At 40.4% G+C, this 19,388-nt stretch overlaps 1 protein-coding gene across 25 annotated transcripts in view; it reads right to left on the reverse strand.

Annotated features, from left to right (window-relative positions):
* The window catches only part of Clip1 (CAP-Gly domain containing linker protein 1), a 118,990-nt gene that overhangs the window by 94,411 nt on the left and 5,191 nt on the right, over positions 1-19,388 (reverse strand). Inside the window, exon 1 of one of the 25 annotated variants that reach the window (XM_074060771.1) lies at positions 11,183-11,252. The exons of the other annotated variants lie outside the window; for them this stretch is intronic. The gene's annotated coding sequence lies outside the window, so the exon portion shown is untranslated. Of the gene's footprint in view, positions 1-11,182; positions 11,253-19,388 lie in introns of those variants that run through there. 25 annotated transcript variants of the gene reach the window in all.

The raw sequence follows: 19,388 nt of genomic DNA on the forward strand, positions 1-19,388 counted from the left end.
TGTGAGGCCCTAAGTTCAAACCCCAGTACCACAAAAAAAATTAACTTCATAGGTAGTTTATAAATGGCACTTTATTGGTGACACAAGATAGTAATGACTAGCTCTATCTCTCAATGCTCACCACTGAAGTGGTTCTAAAAAACTACCAATGCTGGGTGCAGGTGGCTCACACCTATAATCCCAGCTACTCAGGAGGCTGAGACTGGCAGCACTGAGGTTCAAAGCCAGGTGGGGAAATAGTTCAGGAGACCCATCTCCAACATAACCAGAGCAAGATGGAGTGGAGGCATGGCTCAAGCAGCACAACACCTACTGTTTCCAAAATCTAAATCGAAATACCTCAAAAATATAAAAATGTACAACCACTGAACAAAGCAAAAATATATCCAGCACACAAAAGGCAATTCCAAGAGGTCCAAAAATTAACAGCTGTATCACTATAATAAAATGCACATCACCTCCCCAATGAAAAAACTCACAAGAGTATGTAAGAACTTTTATATTTTGTTTGTTTGGTGATACTTCAGTTTGAACTCAGGGTCTGGCACTTGCTAGGCAGGCTTGCTACCACTTGAGCCGCTCCACCAGCCCTACATTTATTTTTTAAAGGCAGTCACATTGCTTGATAATCTTCCTTTCCAAACATTAATAACTGTAACATACACATATATATCAACCCAAGACTCTTCTATCTACACTACTGATTGATGCCATAAGTATGGTTATTTTTCAAGCCAAGAACTATTTGTAAAAGGTTTATCTTTAGAACTTACATCACCTACGAACAGTTAAAAACAGCAACTATTTTGCTTGTACTCTCAAATGGGACTAGCAGGGAGATGGCTTCTAGGCACTGGGAGATGACTTCTAGGCACTAACTATAACTAGTACCAGGAGCTGGGCTCCATGGGGAATTTTCACCTGTGCAATCCCTTTTTTCTCTCTCATTAAAATAGCAAAACAGGAAGCTATGTTGCTAAACATCAACACTAGAGGAACAGTTTGTTTTACTTCCTGTGTGACCTACCAATTTAAGCCACAAAACCGGCCTGAAATAAGCAAACATTCTGAAATAGACTAATATCCCAAACTTGTGATTTAACTCAGATCTGGTCTAAATGCAAAAGGTAAAGGGGCAGGACATGTATTTCAGAGGAGCAAATTACCTTAGAAGAGCTGCCCTCTTGGGTTTTTTCCAAAGAATGTGCTTTATATTTCTTGAGGCGTCAGCTTTCTGTCGTTAGGATTGTAGAAAGTAGGACTATTCTTCTTCCATCCAACAAAAAACATGTTCCGCCCTCTCTAAAGTCAAGGTTTGGCGCATATTGGTCTAGTGTGTCAGATATACTGTCACAGTCTCAATGCCTAAATAATACCAGCACCTGGGGAGATACTCAGCAAGTACCACAAAGAGTAGCTGTCCTATTTTCAATAAGCCACGCTCCACACCTTCCTCTCAGATAGAACCTCTCTCACTACACATTATTTAAATAGGAAATCACATAAAAATTTAACTTCTGAGCAAAATTTGAGGCTGGATATACTATTCAAGACCACAGTCTTCTCAAAACATAGGACATCTGCTTACTGCATTTGCTCAATAAGCAATCAACTACAACCTGCCTCATAAAGTCAAGACATCCTGATAAAGAAAACATTTCTTTCTTTTTTGTTAGAAGAACTCAGCAAAATAAATTCCAGTTTATTGTTGGCCAACATTGTTTTGTACAGACATCAAACAGGCAAAAAAACATCTCTTGTAGCAGAAAAGAATGAGAAACCAGAACACTGAAGGAAAAGAAAAATCAAAACACACAAAAGCCATACATGGATATATACAATGAAACCTCCCACAGTGTACAATTAATATGCACTAAATGGGGCCAGGCACCAGTTGCTCACGCCTGTAATCCTAGCAACTCAGGAGACAGAGATCCGGAGGATTGAGGTTCGAAGCCGGCCTAGGCAAATAGTTTGCGAGATCCTATCTAGAAAAACCCTTCACAAAAAATGGGGCTGGTAGAGTGGCACAAAGTGTAGGCACCAAGTTAAAATCCCAGGACCCCCCAAAAATGGAAGAAATCCACTCCAGTAAGGCATCCCAAAGTTTGGAGATGAAGTTAGTGTATCCCAAAACTTCATGCAAAGCACAGAGCTGTCACTGTTCCAGCTGCCCCAGGAAACTGCCATCTCAAGACACTTCTGGGATCACACCTCTCTGCTCACACTTGCTACCATTTAGACCCCATCTTAATAACCAAGACGATCTCTTGATCTCTTTACAAGAGAGATCTTGTAAAGGATCAGAAATTCAAAAGTTCAAGAGTTAGTTCTATAATTCCAGCTACTCAGGAGGTAGAGATCACAGATCGAGGCCAGCCTGGTCAAAAAATTAGCAAGATCCCATCTAAATCAATAAGCTGAGTATGCCAGACACCAGTAACTCACACCTGTAATCCTAGCTACTTGAAATGCGGATATTGGAAGGATCAAGGTTCAAGGCCAGAACGAGCAAATAGTTTGCAAGACCCCATCCCCACAACAGCAACGAGAGCAAAACAGACTGAAGGTATGGTTCAGGTGATAGAGAGCCTGTTTTCCAAGCACGAAGACCTCAGTTCAAGCCCCAGTCCCACCAAAACAATAATAAAAATAAGCTAGGCATGGTGGAGCGCACCTGCAATTTCAGCTATGCAGAAGTCATCAGGTAGGAGAATTACAATCTGAAGTTAGCCTGGAGCAAAAACTCAAGACCCTATATGAAAAATAACTAAAGAAAAAAAGGCTGGAGCAATGGCTCAAGTGGTAGAATGCTCATTTAGCAAGTGCAAGGCCCTGATTTCAAACCCCAGTATTTTGAATTTAAAAAAAAAAAAAAAAAAAAAAAAAAAAGGTAAGGCCCACAGCTTAATCCCCTGTCTGTACTGGGGAAAAAAAAAGTCAGTTCTAGTCTCCCTTTATAGAGACATATGCTGAAAATGCAGAAATGTTTTTAATAATGAACATCAATCTATTCTAACAATGGTGAAATACTGTTCCCAGGTTAAAACTTCATTTCTAATTGGCAATTTTGCGTTCTGTAATCTATGTGTACAAACTAGCTCATTCCTAAAACTTTCAGAAAATAGAGATGTGACAGGAAAAAATTAGGAAACACACAGGTCAATGCTTTGAAACACACAGTCTACTTCAAAAACTGGGATATGGAGTCTCTCTGACACTGACATGCTTTGGCAGGGAGTTGGGAGAAGCAATAACAAAACAAATGATTATTTTAGGAAGGTTCACAATCTCTCCACTTAAGTTCACACAGTCAAATGTAGACAAAGATTCAAGATCTACTCCCCATGTTACTTAAAAGCTGAGCATAGCATTTCACACTTGTAATCCCAGCACTCAGAAGGCTAAGGCAGGAGATTTGAGAGTTCAAGGCAAGCCTGGGCTACACAGTGAGACCCTGTCTCCACAACAAAAATAAGAGAGGAGGCATTTCAAGTCTTGGCCCCCAGCATCTAGGAACAGAGGGTTTTTGAAGTTTGATGGGTTTTTGTTATTGTTATTTTTTGCAGTACTGGATATTGAACCCAGGGCCTTGCTAGGCAAGTAAGTACTTTACCACTGAGCTATACTCCCAGTCTCATGAAGTTTTGGTTTGTTTGTTTAAAGAAGGATAAGCTAATAAGTACATGAACTGGAGGAATGGCTCAATTGGTAGAGTGCCTGCTTTGTAAGCATGAAGCCCTGAGTTCAAGCCCCAGTCTCACTTTAAAAAAAAAAAAGAACATGGCTCCTTAATAAGTACAGTGGTGCAGGCCTGTAATCACAACTACTCAGGAAGCTGATGCAGGAGGATTCCAAGTTCCAGGCCTGCCTGGTAACTTAGTGAGACCCTGTCTCAAAAAAATAAAAATAAAATAGGGCTGGGGATGTAGCTCAGTGGTAGAGTGCTTGCCTAGCATGTGCTGAGGCCCTGGATTCAATCCTCAACACCATTTAAAAACAAACAAACAAAAAAACGGGACAAGCCCTAAGAAAATTATAGGGGGCTGGAGGCATGGCTCAAGTTGTAGAGTACTTGGCAAGCAAGCACATGGCGAGGAAAGAAAAAAAAAAATCATATGTATTATGACAAGCCTTATAGGTATTTGTATGACCCAACTCCTTTTCTTACATCTCCATCTGAAACAGGTAGAAGAAAGCAAAGCAATGTAACAAAAAACAAACTTTTCAATTGTGGTGAGTTGAATTTAGGTCTTTGAGTGATAAATAATTTATCCCACTGATAACAATAACCATTTCAAATGTCATTGCCAGGTGCTTCAGATACATTTTCACAGAAGTAAAAAATGTTATGGTATTTGCAGTGAAGACTGTTAGCAAATTACACAGCAAATAAAGCACTGACTACACAATAACCCCTCCCTTCATAGTAAAAACACTTTGCTGCTCCACTACTAAATTTTCTGCCTGAGGATATTCACAATGATTTTCTTATTATTACACATTCTCCTTCAACAAAATATACAGAGCCTGACACCACTGTCTACTTTTTATCTACAGAAGTTGCAAAAGAATCAACACAAATGTAGCCACAGGAGACAAACAGATACCTCATGGTGTCTGTGGAATCTAGCCAGGCCTCAGCTCACATCCTGCCAGGAGCTGGGCAACATTTTTAACTACCTGGCTGTGAGGTCATGCTGATGAGCTCACAAACAGGAATTCTGATGTTGGCCTGCCTCTGGGCTGTGGCCTCACCACTTTAAAATAAAAAAAATAAAATAAAATAAACCAGAAGGCTCTGGTATCCCTGAACCTGGAGCTGATGACCTAAGAAATGTACCTTCTCCCAAGACATTATCCTCCCATCTGAGGTCAGTGGCATCCTCCCGTGCTGAGCAGAAGTGACACAGGTGAGCAGAGAAAAGCCCCCGCACCTAAGAATCAGCTCAGTAATGTACAAACAGACTTCGAGATTGCAAGTTGTCATTTTGGTGAAGTTTCAAACACTTTTTGTTAGGTTATATTAAAGAATTCTGAAAACTGAGTTGGAAGTAAATGATAAACTTAATATAAGAGCTTGACATTCTAACACACTGCTAACCTTACCAACCCCAATATTCACTCCATTACTAAGATGATTGAAGATTAAGGCGTGTAAGAAGGTTATTTCAAAACTGACAGAAGTGCAAGACCTCACCAAAGGTCTGGAACGGTATACATCTGCTAGGAAAAGGCAAAATGTTTTTTTTTTCTTCTGAGTTTTGGAGTTTACAAGCCAGTAAAGAATAGACTAAGGATTTGAGAAATTAAAAAAAAAAAACGGGGCTGGAGGTGTAGCTCAAGTGGTAGAGCTCCTGCTTTGCAAACATGAAGCCCTGAGTTCAAACCTTAGACCCAGTAAAAAAAAAAAATTTTTTTTTACAGTGTTTGGGATTGAACCCAGGGTCTGTTGCATAATTGGCAATGTTCTACAACTAAGCTAAGCTCCCAGTCCTAAAAACTTCTTTTCATTTTGCTATTTCTATAGGGCGGGAGGTAGTGGCTCATGCCTATAATCCCAGCTACTCAGGAAATGGAGAATGGGAGGATTCAAGACCGGCCCAGGCAAAAGTTAGTGACACCCTATTTAAACCAATTTCAACCAACAGAGTGGTGGTATGTTCCTATCATTCCCGCTACATGGAAAGATAAATAGGAAGATCTTGGTCCACGAAGCCTAGGCAAAAACAGGAGACCCTATCAGAAAAATAAGTAAAACAAAAAAAGCCAGGGACTTAGCTCAAGTGATAGAGTGCGTGCCTAGAAGCATAAGGCCCCAAGTTCAAACCCCAGTACTGAAAAAAAAAAATTAGTACTGGGGTTTGAACTCGGGGCCTACACCTTGAGCCACTCTTGCCAGCCCTTTTCTGTAATGGGTTTTTTCAAGATAGAGTCTCTTGAACTATTTGCCTGGGCTGGCTTCAAACCACAATCTTCCTGATCTCTTTCTCCTGAGTAGCTAGGATTGCAGGCATGAGCCACTGGCGCCCAACTAAAATTAGTTTTTTTTAAATTTTATTTTAGCATTTTTACATTTACTTACCCGTGCCTACATTATTTAGGCCACCTTCCCCCGTCCCCCCCCTTAATTACTTCTAAGTGGCCAAATATTTTTGAGTTGGAAGAACTGCAACAAAGGATTAATAATGATCATCTCCAAGTGATGGATTATTGGTAGCTTTTATTCCTTGTGTCTTCATGGTCTCTCAAATTCTATCTTTGTCTTTTGTTTATCTTCTCTGAGATAGGCAGGGTCTCATAGCCCTGGCTGGCCTAAGAAATCACAAGGCTCCTGTCTCCCAAGTACTGAGAATACAGGCATGCATCGCCATTCCTGTTTTCTCAAGTTGTATTTAGTTAGTGAGTAAAATTAATCTCAAAGGCAGGGGAAAAAATTATCTTTCTGAGCTCCAGTAAAATGGCTTCAACTGAAAGTAAAGAAAGCAACTCTCTGTGCTGCTTTCTATCAGGATGTGACGGCAGCACAATGAAGTCAGGACAAATTTGAGCATGCACAGTGATCAGCCTGGCTGTTCACCCAGCCCGTTTCTTTATCATCCTTGATTCACATCTTACGCCCTGTCTCCTTTAGCAGTTTACTTCAGCCATGTGTCTGAATTCTGGACACAGGGTGAGAGGAATAAGTGAGCAGTGTGCTGCTTCTAGCCCTGGACCACGTGCAATCCCCATAGTCTTTGTCCTTCCCGTGGCTTGATAGAGATGAGCTGAACCCCTGCCTAGAAGTGCCTGCTGAGGATGGTGGATTTGGGGGACAGGAAAGGCCTGCATCCCTCAATCACTTCTCCCCATTTCCCCATCAGAAAATACCTACTCTGGACTTTTCCAGAACTTACTCCCATTAACTTAAGTTACTAAAATTAGTGGGGCTAGCTGAGCGCAGGTGGCTTATGCCTGATCCTAGCTACTCAGGAGGCAAACATCAGGAGGATGGCAGTCGAAGACAACCCAGGCAAATAGTTCACCAGACCCTACCTCACAGGAGTGGCTCAAGTGGTAAGAGCACCTTCCTAGCAACCATGAGGCCCTAAGTACAAACCAAAAAAAAATAAAATAAAATAATATTAGCTGGGCTACTTGTCATAGTGGCTAGCTTTATCTTACCTAATGGCAAAGCAGGAAAGAGATAAAAAAAAACTTTGCTTAGGACTCTGGAATCATCTTGGCTAAGTCAACCACTCTAAGAAATTAATTATTAAGATAGCATCAGGGATAGAGATGCTTCATACCTACGATGCTTTGGATGGTGCCACAAAACTGGAATCATCTAAACTGAGTCCGGCTGACTAATTCTAAATATGTATTGTTTTCACCATTAAAAAAAAGCTTCATACCACAAAAAGCATAATAATATGAATAATAAATAAAAGTACTCTATTTTCTTAAAAGCAAAAAGACATTTTACTGGCAAGAACAAAATAGGTTTAAAAAGTGCATGGGGGTCGGTGGAGTTGCTTAAGCAGTAAGAGTGAAGCCATGATTTCAAACCCAGCACCACCAAAAAATAAATAATAAATAAAATTTTAAAAAAGAACATGGGATTGATTACCATGCACTAAAACACTAAAGTATTCAGACAAAACTGGCATTTGTTGCTTTTTGGTTTGGAGATTCTTCTTTTTGAGCTAGATTCCAGCCCTGGATAAGACTGATGACAAGTTGATCAGTATTCAAGTTGGGTGATGGTACTATTCCTTCTTCTTTTGTATGTGTTTGAAACTTTCCATAATTAAAAAGTTTTACTACAGGAGAGCTAAATATTTTAGTAAAATTCAATGCCCCCATTCTCCCTGACTCAATACCCTAAAAAGAGACTTAACAAATTTATAGTTCCTCAAAACAAGCAGTTTCCAAAAACAAGAATGGAGTACACTCTGTCTCCTGAGTAGTTAGGATTACAGGCATGAGCCACTGGCAAATGGCCGGACTTCTTACAAGTTTTTTTCCCCTCCACTTATTTTTTAATGCCATGGCTCAAAAAATGTACGAAAAGCAAGCTAGACTGAGAAATGAAACACCTGGATTCTGTCCCAGCTAGATGACTCTGAACAACTTATTTAACCACTCTCCAGACCTCAGTATTCTCATTTATAACCTGAGGATAGTAACCTATTAACATCTACCAGCTGTTTGGTTTCCTAGTAGAGAAAGGTAAAGGATTCAGAAGTGAAAGAAATGTGATTATGCTCTCTCTTTGCCAAAGTAGAACTACTCTGCCATCAGTGAGGAAGGAACCCAAATCAGATAAGACACTTCTAATAAGAGCAGTCTCCTGGCACTACCAGATCAGCAGTGAATCACATGTCCACATTTCAGCTGGGACCCTTTTACAGTCTGTTCCCCCATCAGCAAAATGAAAATTCTCTTCTATTTACTAAACCTGCAAATTACATGGAAGCCAAAGGAGAGCTGAAAAACTGTGCAATGAATTTAGCCTGCCAGGAGAGGGAGTTAACACCAAGCTTCCAGAACAGCCTGGTATGGAAGTCCAAACTTCAGTTCAGCCTTGCTGGACAACCTGAGGAAATAGTACTAAAGGTCCAGAGACTTACCTGCAGCCAGCCGCATTAAGACTTCAGCGAACCCTTCAATTCTAAAATGCCGTATGTCCATGAATTGAGAGGCACAAGGAAAGGGGGAAGACGATCTGAGAGCAATTAAAGTTTAGTCTGAGAGAAAGATGTCCTGGATGCTGGTTTTCAAGTACGGCCTCAAGAGAAAAATTAAAAGGCTAGGTTCTAACATCATCTCCCTGGATTTGGGAGGTTCATTCACAGCTTAATCCTGTCCCCTGAAGTCACGGTTATATAAATGTCTGTTGTATGCTGTGTCACTTGCTGTCCCCCTCCCCCAACACAGTGTAACCTGAGCTGTTTAGCCTAAGCCACTGAAAACACAGGACACTCAGTAGCTTTCCAAACTCACAAAAGAAAGTCGTATTTCTATATATCCAGAAAAGACTGGAAGAGACAAATAAGACATTGGCACATGTTCTTCTACTCAAGTATTTCAACTTTACAAGTGGACTATAAAAACCAATCCATAAGTTTATATGCTTCCTTGGAGCCAATATAAAAATGTTCATGTCCTAGCTGAATGGAGCTTAAGGCCCTAGGAGGTAAACACAGAGTAAGGCCCGTCTCCCATGCAGGTTCATCTATATAACCAAGACCCACTCTGTACTTGCCACATGCACTCACCCCACGCCAAGGACTCTAACAAAGAATATAAGGAAATAATTTTAAAACTAAGAAAATGGGGGCATGGCTTAAGTGGTATCCCACATGCCTAGCAAGTTGAATCCCCAGGATTGTCAAAAACAAATTAAATAAAAATTTAAAAGGGGGCTGGCGAAGTGCTCAAGTGGTAAAAGCACTAGCCTAGCAAGTGTGAGGCCCAGAGTTCAATCCCCAGTACTGCCAAAAAAATTAGATTAAATTAAAATAAAATAAAGGGAATAGCAGGAGACACAGGCCACAGTCACAGTCTTCTACTCTGCCTTCTCTCCACTGCTCAGGCCACTGAGCATTCATTTGCTAGCGAACACTACTGAATCACATGCTCTACCGCCTTGTTTGCATTTCACACCATGACTAAGTTCCCTATGTCCTGCCATCAGATTTCACTTATCTTGGTATCCATGGTGAGAAACAGTGCTGGGCACCTGATGAGGAAAGCAGCATTAGAGGGTTTCCCAACCCTGGAGACTTTTTAAAAGTAGGACAAGGAGCAAGGGCGTGGTGAGGCACACCTATAATCCCAGCACACAGAAGTCTTACACTGGAGGATTGAAAGTTTGCGAGCACTCTGGGCTACATAGTGAGACCCTGTCTCAAAAAGAGGGGAAAAAAAAATGTAGGTTAAAGAAGCTAGGAGCATGCTTGGGTCCCAGTGGTTCACACCTATAATCCTAGCGACTCAGGAGACAGACATCAGGAGGATCCTAGTTAGAAGCCAGAGTAGGCAAATAATTCACGAGACCCTGTCTCAAAAATACCCAGTCCCAAGGACTGGTGGAGTAGCTCAAGGTGTAGGCCCTGAGTTCAAATCCCAGTACCGCAAAAAAAAAAAAAAAAAGAAAGAAAAAGGGAGCTATGAGCAAACTGTTCAATTACTACTTCCAGTGAATAGCATGAGCTTTATGTCTCAAATTAGATAATTACATTTATTGACAGTGCTGTACTTTCTAGAATAGCACTATCCAAATGAGTAATTTTGAAACTTCTAATGACCATATTTTTAAAAATCAAAAAAGGGTGAAATTAGCTTTAATTTTAATGTAATATATCCAAAATATTATTTAAAAATATAATCAATAGAAAATGAACATTTGACATTCTTTTTTCCCATACTAGGTCTCTGAACTCCACTCTGTTTTCTTCACTTACAGCACATCACAATTTTGACTTGCCTCATTTCTTTTTTATTTTATTTTCTTGGTGGTTTCTGCAATTTGAATTCAGGACTGTGCTCTGACAAGGCAGGCACACTACCACTTAAGCCATGCCACCAGCCGTTTTTGCTTTCATTATTTTTCAAATAGGGTCTTGAATTTATGCCCGACTTAACCTGAACCATGACTTTCCTGATCTCTAAACTCTCAAGTAGCTAAGATTATAGGTGTCCATCATGGCTGGCTTGGACTCACCACATTTCAAATGTTCCAAAGACACATGACCCAAGAACAGTGGTACATGCCTGTAGTCCCAGCTACATGCCAGGCTGAGGCAAAAGGATCACTTGAGCCCAGAGTGCAGAGCTAGCATGGGCAACATAGCAAGACCCCCATCTCAAAAAAGAGGGAAGAAAGGGAGAGGAGGGAGGGAAGAAAGGAAGCAAGGAAGGAGGAAGGAAAGGAAGGAGACTCATGTGGCTTGTAGCTACTGAATTGGGCAGCACAGGCCTAGAATAAGCATTCTTAGAGTCAGATAGAAAATAAAGTAGTTCCTCTCAGTATCTACAGTATTATTGCCAATCAGATACCCCTGGCATGTAACATTCATCTTTCATATGTCATCAAAACACAGAAGGAAAAGAGCAGAGAAAAGTAAAGATCTTCAACATAAAGCTGTGAATAACTTAATTGTTCTAAGGATAAGGAAAGGAAAAAAATGGTACTCACAGTGAGAGGACATTTACAATCTCAATCTGACAGGTGAGACATAATGCGTAAGGAAGCCCTGCTGGTAGCACAAGGCACTGCCCAGCAAAACTGATAGCTCAGCACTAAGAGTTTGAAAACACACCCACACAAAACTCAAAACAAAATACAGAATAAGTGTGTCTCAAGATACAAGAAAGAAACCTGAGAGTGAAAGGCTGGCAGATTTAAGGCCAACAAAGCAGACGGCACCCTTTCAAGTACAGAGGATTGAGCTTTCTTTCCACTGAAGCAGCACCATGCCTACTTTTTCTTTCTGATTGCAGGAAACCACACAGTATCAAGGAATGGCATGTTAAGAATATGTGGAGCCAGGCATGGTTGTGTACACTTGTAATCCCAACACAAAGATCACAGGTTCAATTCTAGGCTCTGTAGCCTAGGCTCTCTCAGAAAGAAAAAAAAAAAAGAATATGTAGAAATAATAGCCTTTGGGACTGAAGGAGAAAACTGTAGGAGAAAACAAATGTGAAGGATAAGTCTACCGTATCAATAATTCGTTTCTCACAAACCTGATATCCTCACCACACAAACCCAAATTCTAGTTAAGTGCCTTCGACTTACAAATAGCCTATTAGCCATCATTTAAAATGTAAGACCCAAGCCAGGCGCCAGGTCTAGGATTATAGGCCTATAATCCTAGCTGTGCGACAGGCAGAGATCAGGAGGATTCTAGTCTGAAACCAGCCAGGCAAATAGTTTGAGACTCTATCTCAAAAAAATCCTTCAGGAAAAAAAAAAAGGCTGGTGGAGTGACTCACTCCACTCAGGGTGTAGGCCCTGAATTCAAACCCCGGTACTGCTAAATAAATAAATAAATAAAATTTAAGACCCAGCAGGTATGCTTGGTGGCACAGACATGTAATCCCAGCACTTAGGAGGCAGAAGCAGGAGTGTCAAGTTTGAGGCCAGCCTGGGCTACAGAGCAAGACCCTGTCTTGAACACACATGAGGACAACAACAAAGTAGACCCAGAGGAAAAAAAATCTTAACTGTTCCATTGTCCCAAATTTTAACATCTCTAAAACTTTTTTGTTGTTATTGTACTGGGGATCAAACACTGGCCTGTTGCATGCTAGGCAAACACGCAGCCTCTGTACTACATCCCCGGTCCCTAACGTCCGGAAATACAGAATACTCCCTGTCCACACCTAAGGCAGAATAGCCAAATAAATACATGATAACAAGCATGGCAATCGGTGTCTGCCCCAACAACATTCCTGGGGTCCAGAGGATAAAACCACAGGGGAAGCAGCAAGGAACATTGACTGTAAGGTAGAGTATCTAGAAAGCACAGGAGTAGTCAGTCAATGCAAACGGATGAAAGGTGACACAAAGCTACTTCAGGTGGTCAATTTGTTCAGGCCTCTCAGAAGCTTGCCCCCAGAACAAGGGGAAATGTTTGTGATGCCACCAAATGCAGTTTAGGCCATTAGCCACAAAAGAGACACTGTTTCAAATCAGTGTAATAATGAGTAACTCTGAAAGAGAGAATGTGACACTGGGCACTGGAGCCCTTTGGTTTCAGCAGCAGTTCAGAAACTGATTTCAGGCTCATAGAATAAAATCTTACCCTGGGTGAGAATTCTACCATGGTTGGTGCCTGACAGGCTAGAGAGGGAAACAGCAAAGTGTCCCATTAACCTTAACTCTCCATCTCCAGTATAGCATGCTAAGACTCAGAAAGAAAAAACAAAACAAAACCCTAGCAAAGAGTCAGGTGCTCGTGGCTCACTCCTGTAAGCCTAACTACTCAGGAGGCAGAGATCAGGAGGATTGAGGTTCAAAGCCAGCCTGGGCAAAATAGTTCCCAAGACCCTATCTCATCTCAAAAAACCCATCATAAAAAAAAAAAGGGCTGGTGGGGTGGCTCCATGTAGAGGCCCTGAGTTCAAACTCCAGTAGCACAAAAAAAAAAAAAGACTAGTAAAGAAAAAAGGCCATACAGCCCTGTCAGTAATAAGTATACATAAGTAACACAAAATAATGTTCCGAAGTGGAAAGAGATGGGAATCCATCATCAGCAGGGTATACCTAAAAGAGTGGAGCAGTGTCTCACACTTGTTCAGGGAACATGGAAAGGTGAATGATTTCATAGCATCTGGAAATAATGGTGTTCTTAAATAGAATACTACAAAATACTAAGACATAGCACAAAGTTTAAAATTTCTAAATATGCAGAAAAGGAGCCTAAGACTTAGAACAAACTAATTAAAAACCCCTATACAAAGTGAAAAAGAAAATTAAGAAAGCCACTGTCCATTACTTAATTTTTCATATACACTAGAAAAAGCAACATCTTAGTCTAGCTTGAAAATGACCCCCAAAGACCTCAGGGCTAAAGAACCTTATAAGGACTGAAAATTGCCTCTGATGCCTCTCTCATAGCTCATTCAAGTTACTTTATTTTTATACCAGTTTTAATAAACTTAGTTAATCCATAAACTGAAGACACAGCTGGTTATTACACTTGTGTACTGCTAAATTTATACATATCACAAATCATTATAAAGCATGGCACAAAATAATAAAATAAGTGAAAAGAGGGAAAAAAGAACCAGGTTGAGATTACTCCTGTAATCCCAGCACTTACAGGCTAAGGCGGGATTATGAGTTCAATGCCAGACTCAGCTATATAGTGAGATGCTGTCCAAAAAAAAAGGTGGAAATAGAAGACTGACAGTCCAAGAGCATGATACCCTACCTGAAAAACAAACAAAAAAATGACTCAAGTGATAGAGCATCTACCTAGCAAGCACAAAGGCCCTGAATTCAAACCGTAGTAGCTCAAAAACAAACAAACAAACAAACAAAAAAACCACAGAGGTGGAAAAAGGAGATGTGGGGAGATTTAGGCAAAACTAACGTGTACAGTAAGTACCAACTTAGCTGGGTGGTGGTGACTCATGCCTGTAATCCTAGCTTCTTGGGAGGCTGAGATCAGGAGGACCATGGTTTGAGGACAGCACAAGCAAATAGTTCATAAGATCCCATCTCCAAAATAAACAGACCAAAATGGACTCAAGGTATGGCTCAAGAGGTAGAACTTTGGAAGCTCAAAGCCCTGACTTCAAACCCCAACTTAACCATGGTGCCACGTATCCACACTTCATTCAGTGCCTTATCTCCACCACATTGCCTTTACCAGGTGTACTTATACCAATGCTAATGAGCTAGGTAAGAATAAGAGCATTTATAGCTATCTTCAAACATGTGGTTCTCACCATCATCATTTGCAACAAGGGAAGGACCTTATTGATTTGTAATCAGTATGTCATGAAAATAGCTTAGGCTACCTTAAATGCTTACTGAACAGTAAAACTAAGCAGACTGTCCTTTTGTCAGTCCACTGGCAAGACTCTTTATAACCATCTCCTGCCCTGTGTAACCCATGCAGTGCCCTACCACCTCTGCATGGACCCTACAGCAACAGTCACCCCAGGTTCATAAGCAATGCATGTACTGAGTGCACCAGTCAAAAAAATTAGCATGCTTCCTAGAGCAGTAACTCTAGGCCTTCTTTGGCCTTCCGTCACCTTACTGAACTAAGCCACTGCACCTAATGTCATTGGTATTCCTCTAAATAAGTATGTGCATATGAAATATATATGTGTGTATTTATGCAATCTATAGCTTTTTTAAAAGGCCAAACTGGTACAGCCTTAAAATAAACAGATTTAAAAACCCGAACCTCTAACAAGGATACAGTACTAAAGATAAGTAAATAATGTAGTCACTGTTTAAAGGGATCAATATGAAAAGTCTGTTTAGACACTAAAGGACTAACATGAACCAGTGAGGGTCAGAAAAATTAACTGGCTCCTTAATTCAAAAGATGTTGGGAGGGAGTCTTACTTCCAGTTTCTAACCGATAGAGCCCTTACAGGGCAATTTATAAAATCAACCTGTCAGCATTAAGTGTTGGTTTGGGAATGTCATACAATAAGACACTGACAGTAAAAAGAAAGTTTTGTAATATCCTTTCATCAAAACCAGAAACACACATAACCCTTTGAAAAATTATGTTGTGCTTGACAATTACAGGTTTTTAAAACTTAGTGTGTATGACTTGTACAGAGTACAAGTTGTTCCCAGAGCAGTTTTAAAAAGGAGGGAGAGAGTTAAAAACTACCAGGAGAGGGCTGGGGCATTAGACAATGTTCTTTTAAAGACAGAACTCTGCTATGATGCAACCGCCTATGATTATGAATATCTCTGCACGGCTCAGCTGAAGCAAGGATTTATGTTCCTATGACTTACAAACTCGAAAATAAGCAACCTCTCAAAATTCTTCCATCTGCAAAAGAATTTAAAAAAGGAGCTATTTTGTTCATTTACACCATATTCTACAAAAATTCCTCTTACTTTATAACTCTAATGTACACCACTAGCTCAGAAACAGATCTTAAAAGGGACTGAAATTACTAGGCCTGGTTAGTATCTCCCAGAAGAACTTCCTTAATAGGTCAGCAGCAGTCAATTATACTAATGTGCAAAAGGGAGCAATGGGCTTAATACAGCAACACAAGAGTTTTAGAATCAGAGGAGACCTTAGCAATGTACTTCAACTTCCTCATTTACCACTGAGAAACTGATTCTAAAACTGAAATCACACCTATAATCCTAGCTACTTAAAAGGCTGAGATCAGAATAATCATGGTTCAAGGCCAACTTGGGCAAATGGCTCATGAGACTCTCATCTCCAAAAATAACCAGAGCAAAATGGACTGGAGGTGTGGGTGGGCCTCAAGCTGATGCCCTGAGTTCAAACTTCAGTCCCGCCAAAAAAAAAAAAAAATCACTTGGCAAGGCCACAGTTACTTGGTCAGAATAAAAGGCTCTGACCCTCAAGTATGCTGGTGAACAAGTCTGGTCTGTTACACACAACAGTGAGGGAAGAGTCACTCTCAAAGCACATTAAAACTGGCTTCCCTTTCCTGTCATCACAAAGGAAGGCATACTGTTCCCTGCCTTTAAACAATCACATGAGGTCCTTGCTTTTTAAAAGCAAAAGCACACCAACTGCTTGTTCTGAACAGAAAAGGTCACAGACAACTCAGAAGAATCAAGGACTTCCCTATTGGTTTTTTTTCTCTTTATTAAATGTCTCCTGTTTTAACTTTGTTGTCAGCCTTGAGATCCCCCGATTTAAAAAAAATAGCCGTATTTCCTTTGTCAAAATACTGTGAAACACCTGGCTATTTCAAGAGAAGAGACAGGTCTACTAAATGCACTCACAAATCACAGTTTCTCAACAATCAACCTAGATGCTTCAGTGGAAATTAGGAACTAGTTTCCTTTGGATTTTAAACTCCAACTTCAGTGTAATTTTCACCTGCTTAGGTAACCTTCTACACAGACATACACAGCAAGTTCTACCAGACCTTAGAAGGAAAAACCCCACCTTTAATTAAACTGTGGGAAAGAAAACTGACAAACATACAAAGGGCCTGAAAGCTGGCAAGGCACAAGTTCTGACAGGAAGAACAGAGTTGCTTTTCCATGCTGAACATTTAACTCCTCATAAGTTACAAATTCTTCACTGACAACTGTTCATTAAAAATGTGCCCTTTAATAATGGCAAGACACTTCTACTCAAATTAACTTTCTAAAACATGGCAGGAAAACAAATTTCTCAAAATTTGTTTTAAATTGATTTAAATAATAGAATAAAATTGAGGAGTTGAAACCTAACTTCACAACAGGAGATCAAGAAGACAGAAGATACAAGGAAAGAAGAAAGTTCTAACGCTAACATTCATTGATCCATTTATGTACACAACCACCGAAATTACAGATGAGGAAATTGAGTTCCAAAAGGTTTGTATTAAACCATTCTGTCTTCCATAAAGTAACAGAGCTGGGGTTTGCTGTCAAGCAAAGGACAGGTGCACACCTGTAATCCCAGCACTTGAGAGGCTGAGGCAGGAGGATCTAGGGTTCTGGGCTAGCCTGGGCTACACAGTGAGACTGATTCAAAGAAAAAAAGTAGCAGGTGCTAGAGGGTTATGCTTGTAATCCTAGCTCCTCAAGAAGCAAAGATCAGGAAGATAGCAGTTCTTCAAAGTCAACTCAGGCAAACAGTTTGCAAGACCCTATTTCAAAAATCCTTTCATCTTTCATCACAAAAAAAGGCTGGTGGAGTGGTTCAGGGTGTAACTCCTAAGTTCAAACCCCAGTACTGGAAAAAAAAAGAACTAAATTCTTACTCTTAATCTGTCTTCTATTAACAGCTGGTTTTCTTTTTTCTTTTTTTTGCACTACTGGGGTTTAAAGTCAGGGCTACACAGGTGCTCTACCACTAGAGCCATTCCATCAGCCCCAGGACCTTTTTCTAAGATGGGTTTTTTTTTTTCAAGACAGGGTCTCCTGAACTATTTGCTCAGGGTGAACCTCGATCCTCCTGATCTCTGCCTCCTGAGTAGCTAGGATTACAGGCGTGACCCACTGGGCATACCCAGCAACAGCTGGTTTTCTTGAGAGCAGGGTGTGAGCCAGTGCCTCCCTAAGGTAGATGCTGATGAATATATAAATTAAAATTAATTGAAGCCGGGTGCTGTTAGCTCAGACCTGTAATCCTAACTACTTGGGAGGCAGAGATCAAGAGGATCTCGAATTGACATCTAGGCAAAAAAAAGAAAAAGAAAAACCCTACCTTAAAAACACCCAACACAAAAAAGGGCTGGTGGAGTGACTCAAGTGGTAAAGACCCTGCCTGAGTTCAAACCTCAGTACCACAAAAGAAAAAAAAAAAAAGGTAATTATTAATTCCTACAATTTTGTCTTTACACTTAGTAAAGACAAATTCTGAAGGCAGGAAAAAAGATAGTGTATTTCTGCAAAGAAGCTATACAATGGCCAATTAGCACATGAAAATCTGTTGCTCAGCATCATAAATCATCAAGGAAATGCAAATCAAAATCATAGCTAGATACCATGCTTCACATCCACTTGGATGGCTGTAATCTCAAAGATAACAAGATTGGGGGTGCAGCTGAGTGACAGAGCAAGCACTTAGCTTGTGTGAGAGCCTGGGTTTAACTCCCAAAAGTAAAAAAAAAGGGACTGAATTGTATTCTTTGTTTATTTTGGGTTTTTGAAAGTAGAGTCTCACTATGTAGCCCAGGCTGGCTCAAACTCACAATACTCCTACCTCTACCTCTAAAATGCAGAGATTATAGGTATGTGCTACCATGTGCAGCTTAAACTGTATACTTTAAATGAGTAAACAGTAAGGTATATGAATTATATCTCAAGGTTATTAGTTAAAAACAAAAAAAAGAAAAAGAGTGGCTACAAATATATCTCAATGCTAGAGCACTTAGCTAGCATGCATGAGGCCCTGTGTTGGCATCTCTGGTGGTTTCTCATAGTCCACAGGACACTTCCTATCAGCCACATTCATCTGAAAGACTACCAATGTAACCATGCACAAAATAAACATGACTGGCCCAAAAGCAACCAGTGAGACAGGATAGTGTTCCTCCATCTTCCTCTACCCCAGCCTCTCTGGTGTCTGAAAGCACTGAGGATCCCTTTACAGTACTCACACTAACTCACAAAATAACCTAAAGACCTCCAGTTTGTCAAGGCCAACTCATCCACAGCCCTCTTTCATCAGTAGAGACCCACAGGGCAAGTGTTACCCCACCTTATACAGCAAGAAGCAGCCAAAGAGAAGTTAAACAACTGCTCAAGTTCACAAACCACAGAGATAGAGCTACAGCAAATCCAGAACCTCAAAGTTCTTAGTAATTCTGACTCTCCATGCTGGTTTGCTAAGAATGCTGTCAGTGAAAATATTTATTTTTGATTATTTAAAAATATAAATACAGGTCCTACTGGGAAGGCAGAGATCAGGAGAATCCCAACTCAAGGCAAGGATGGGCAGAAAGTTAACAAGACTCCATCTCAATAAGCTAGGAGTGGTGGTGCATACCCATCATCCCAGTTATAGGGGAGGTGTAAACAGGAGGATTGTAGTCTAGGCCAGATCAGGCATAAACGAGATACCCTATTTGAAAAATAAGTAAAGCAAAAATGGTTAGGGGTGCAGCTAAAGTGGTAGAGTATCTGCCTAGCAAGCACGAGGCCTGGAGTTCAAACCATAGTACCAAGAAAAAAAAATTAATCAACAATAATAACAATAGAAATACAGGCTGGGGGT

The sequence above is a fragment of the Castor canadensis genome, chromosome 18 (genome assembly GCF_047511655.1).
Source record: "Castor canadensis chromosome 18, mCasCan1.hap1v2, whole genome shotgun sequence".
Lineage (NCBI taxonomy): Eukaryota > Metazoa > Chordata > Mammalia > Rodentia > Castoridae > Castor > Castor canadensis.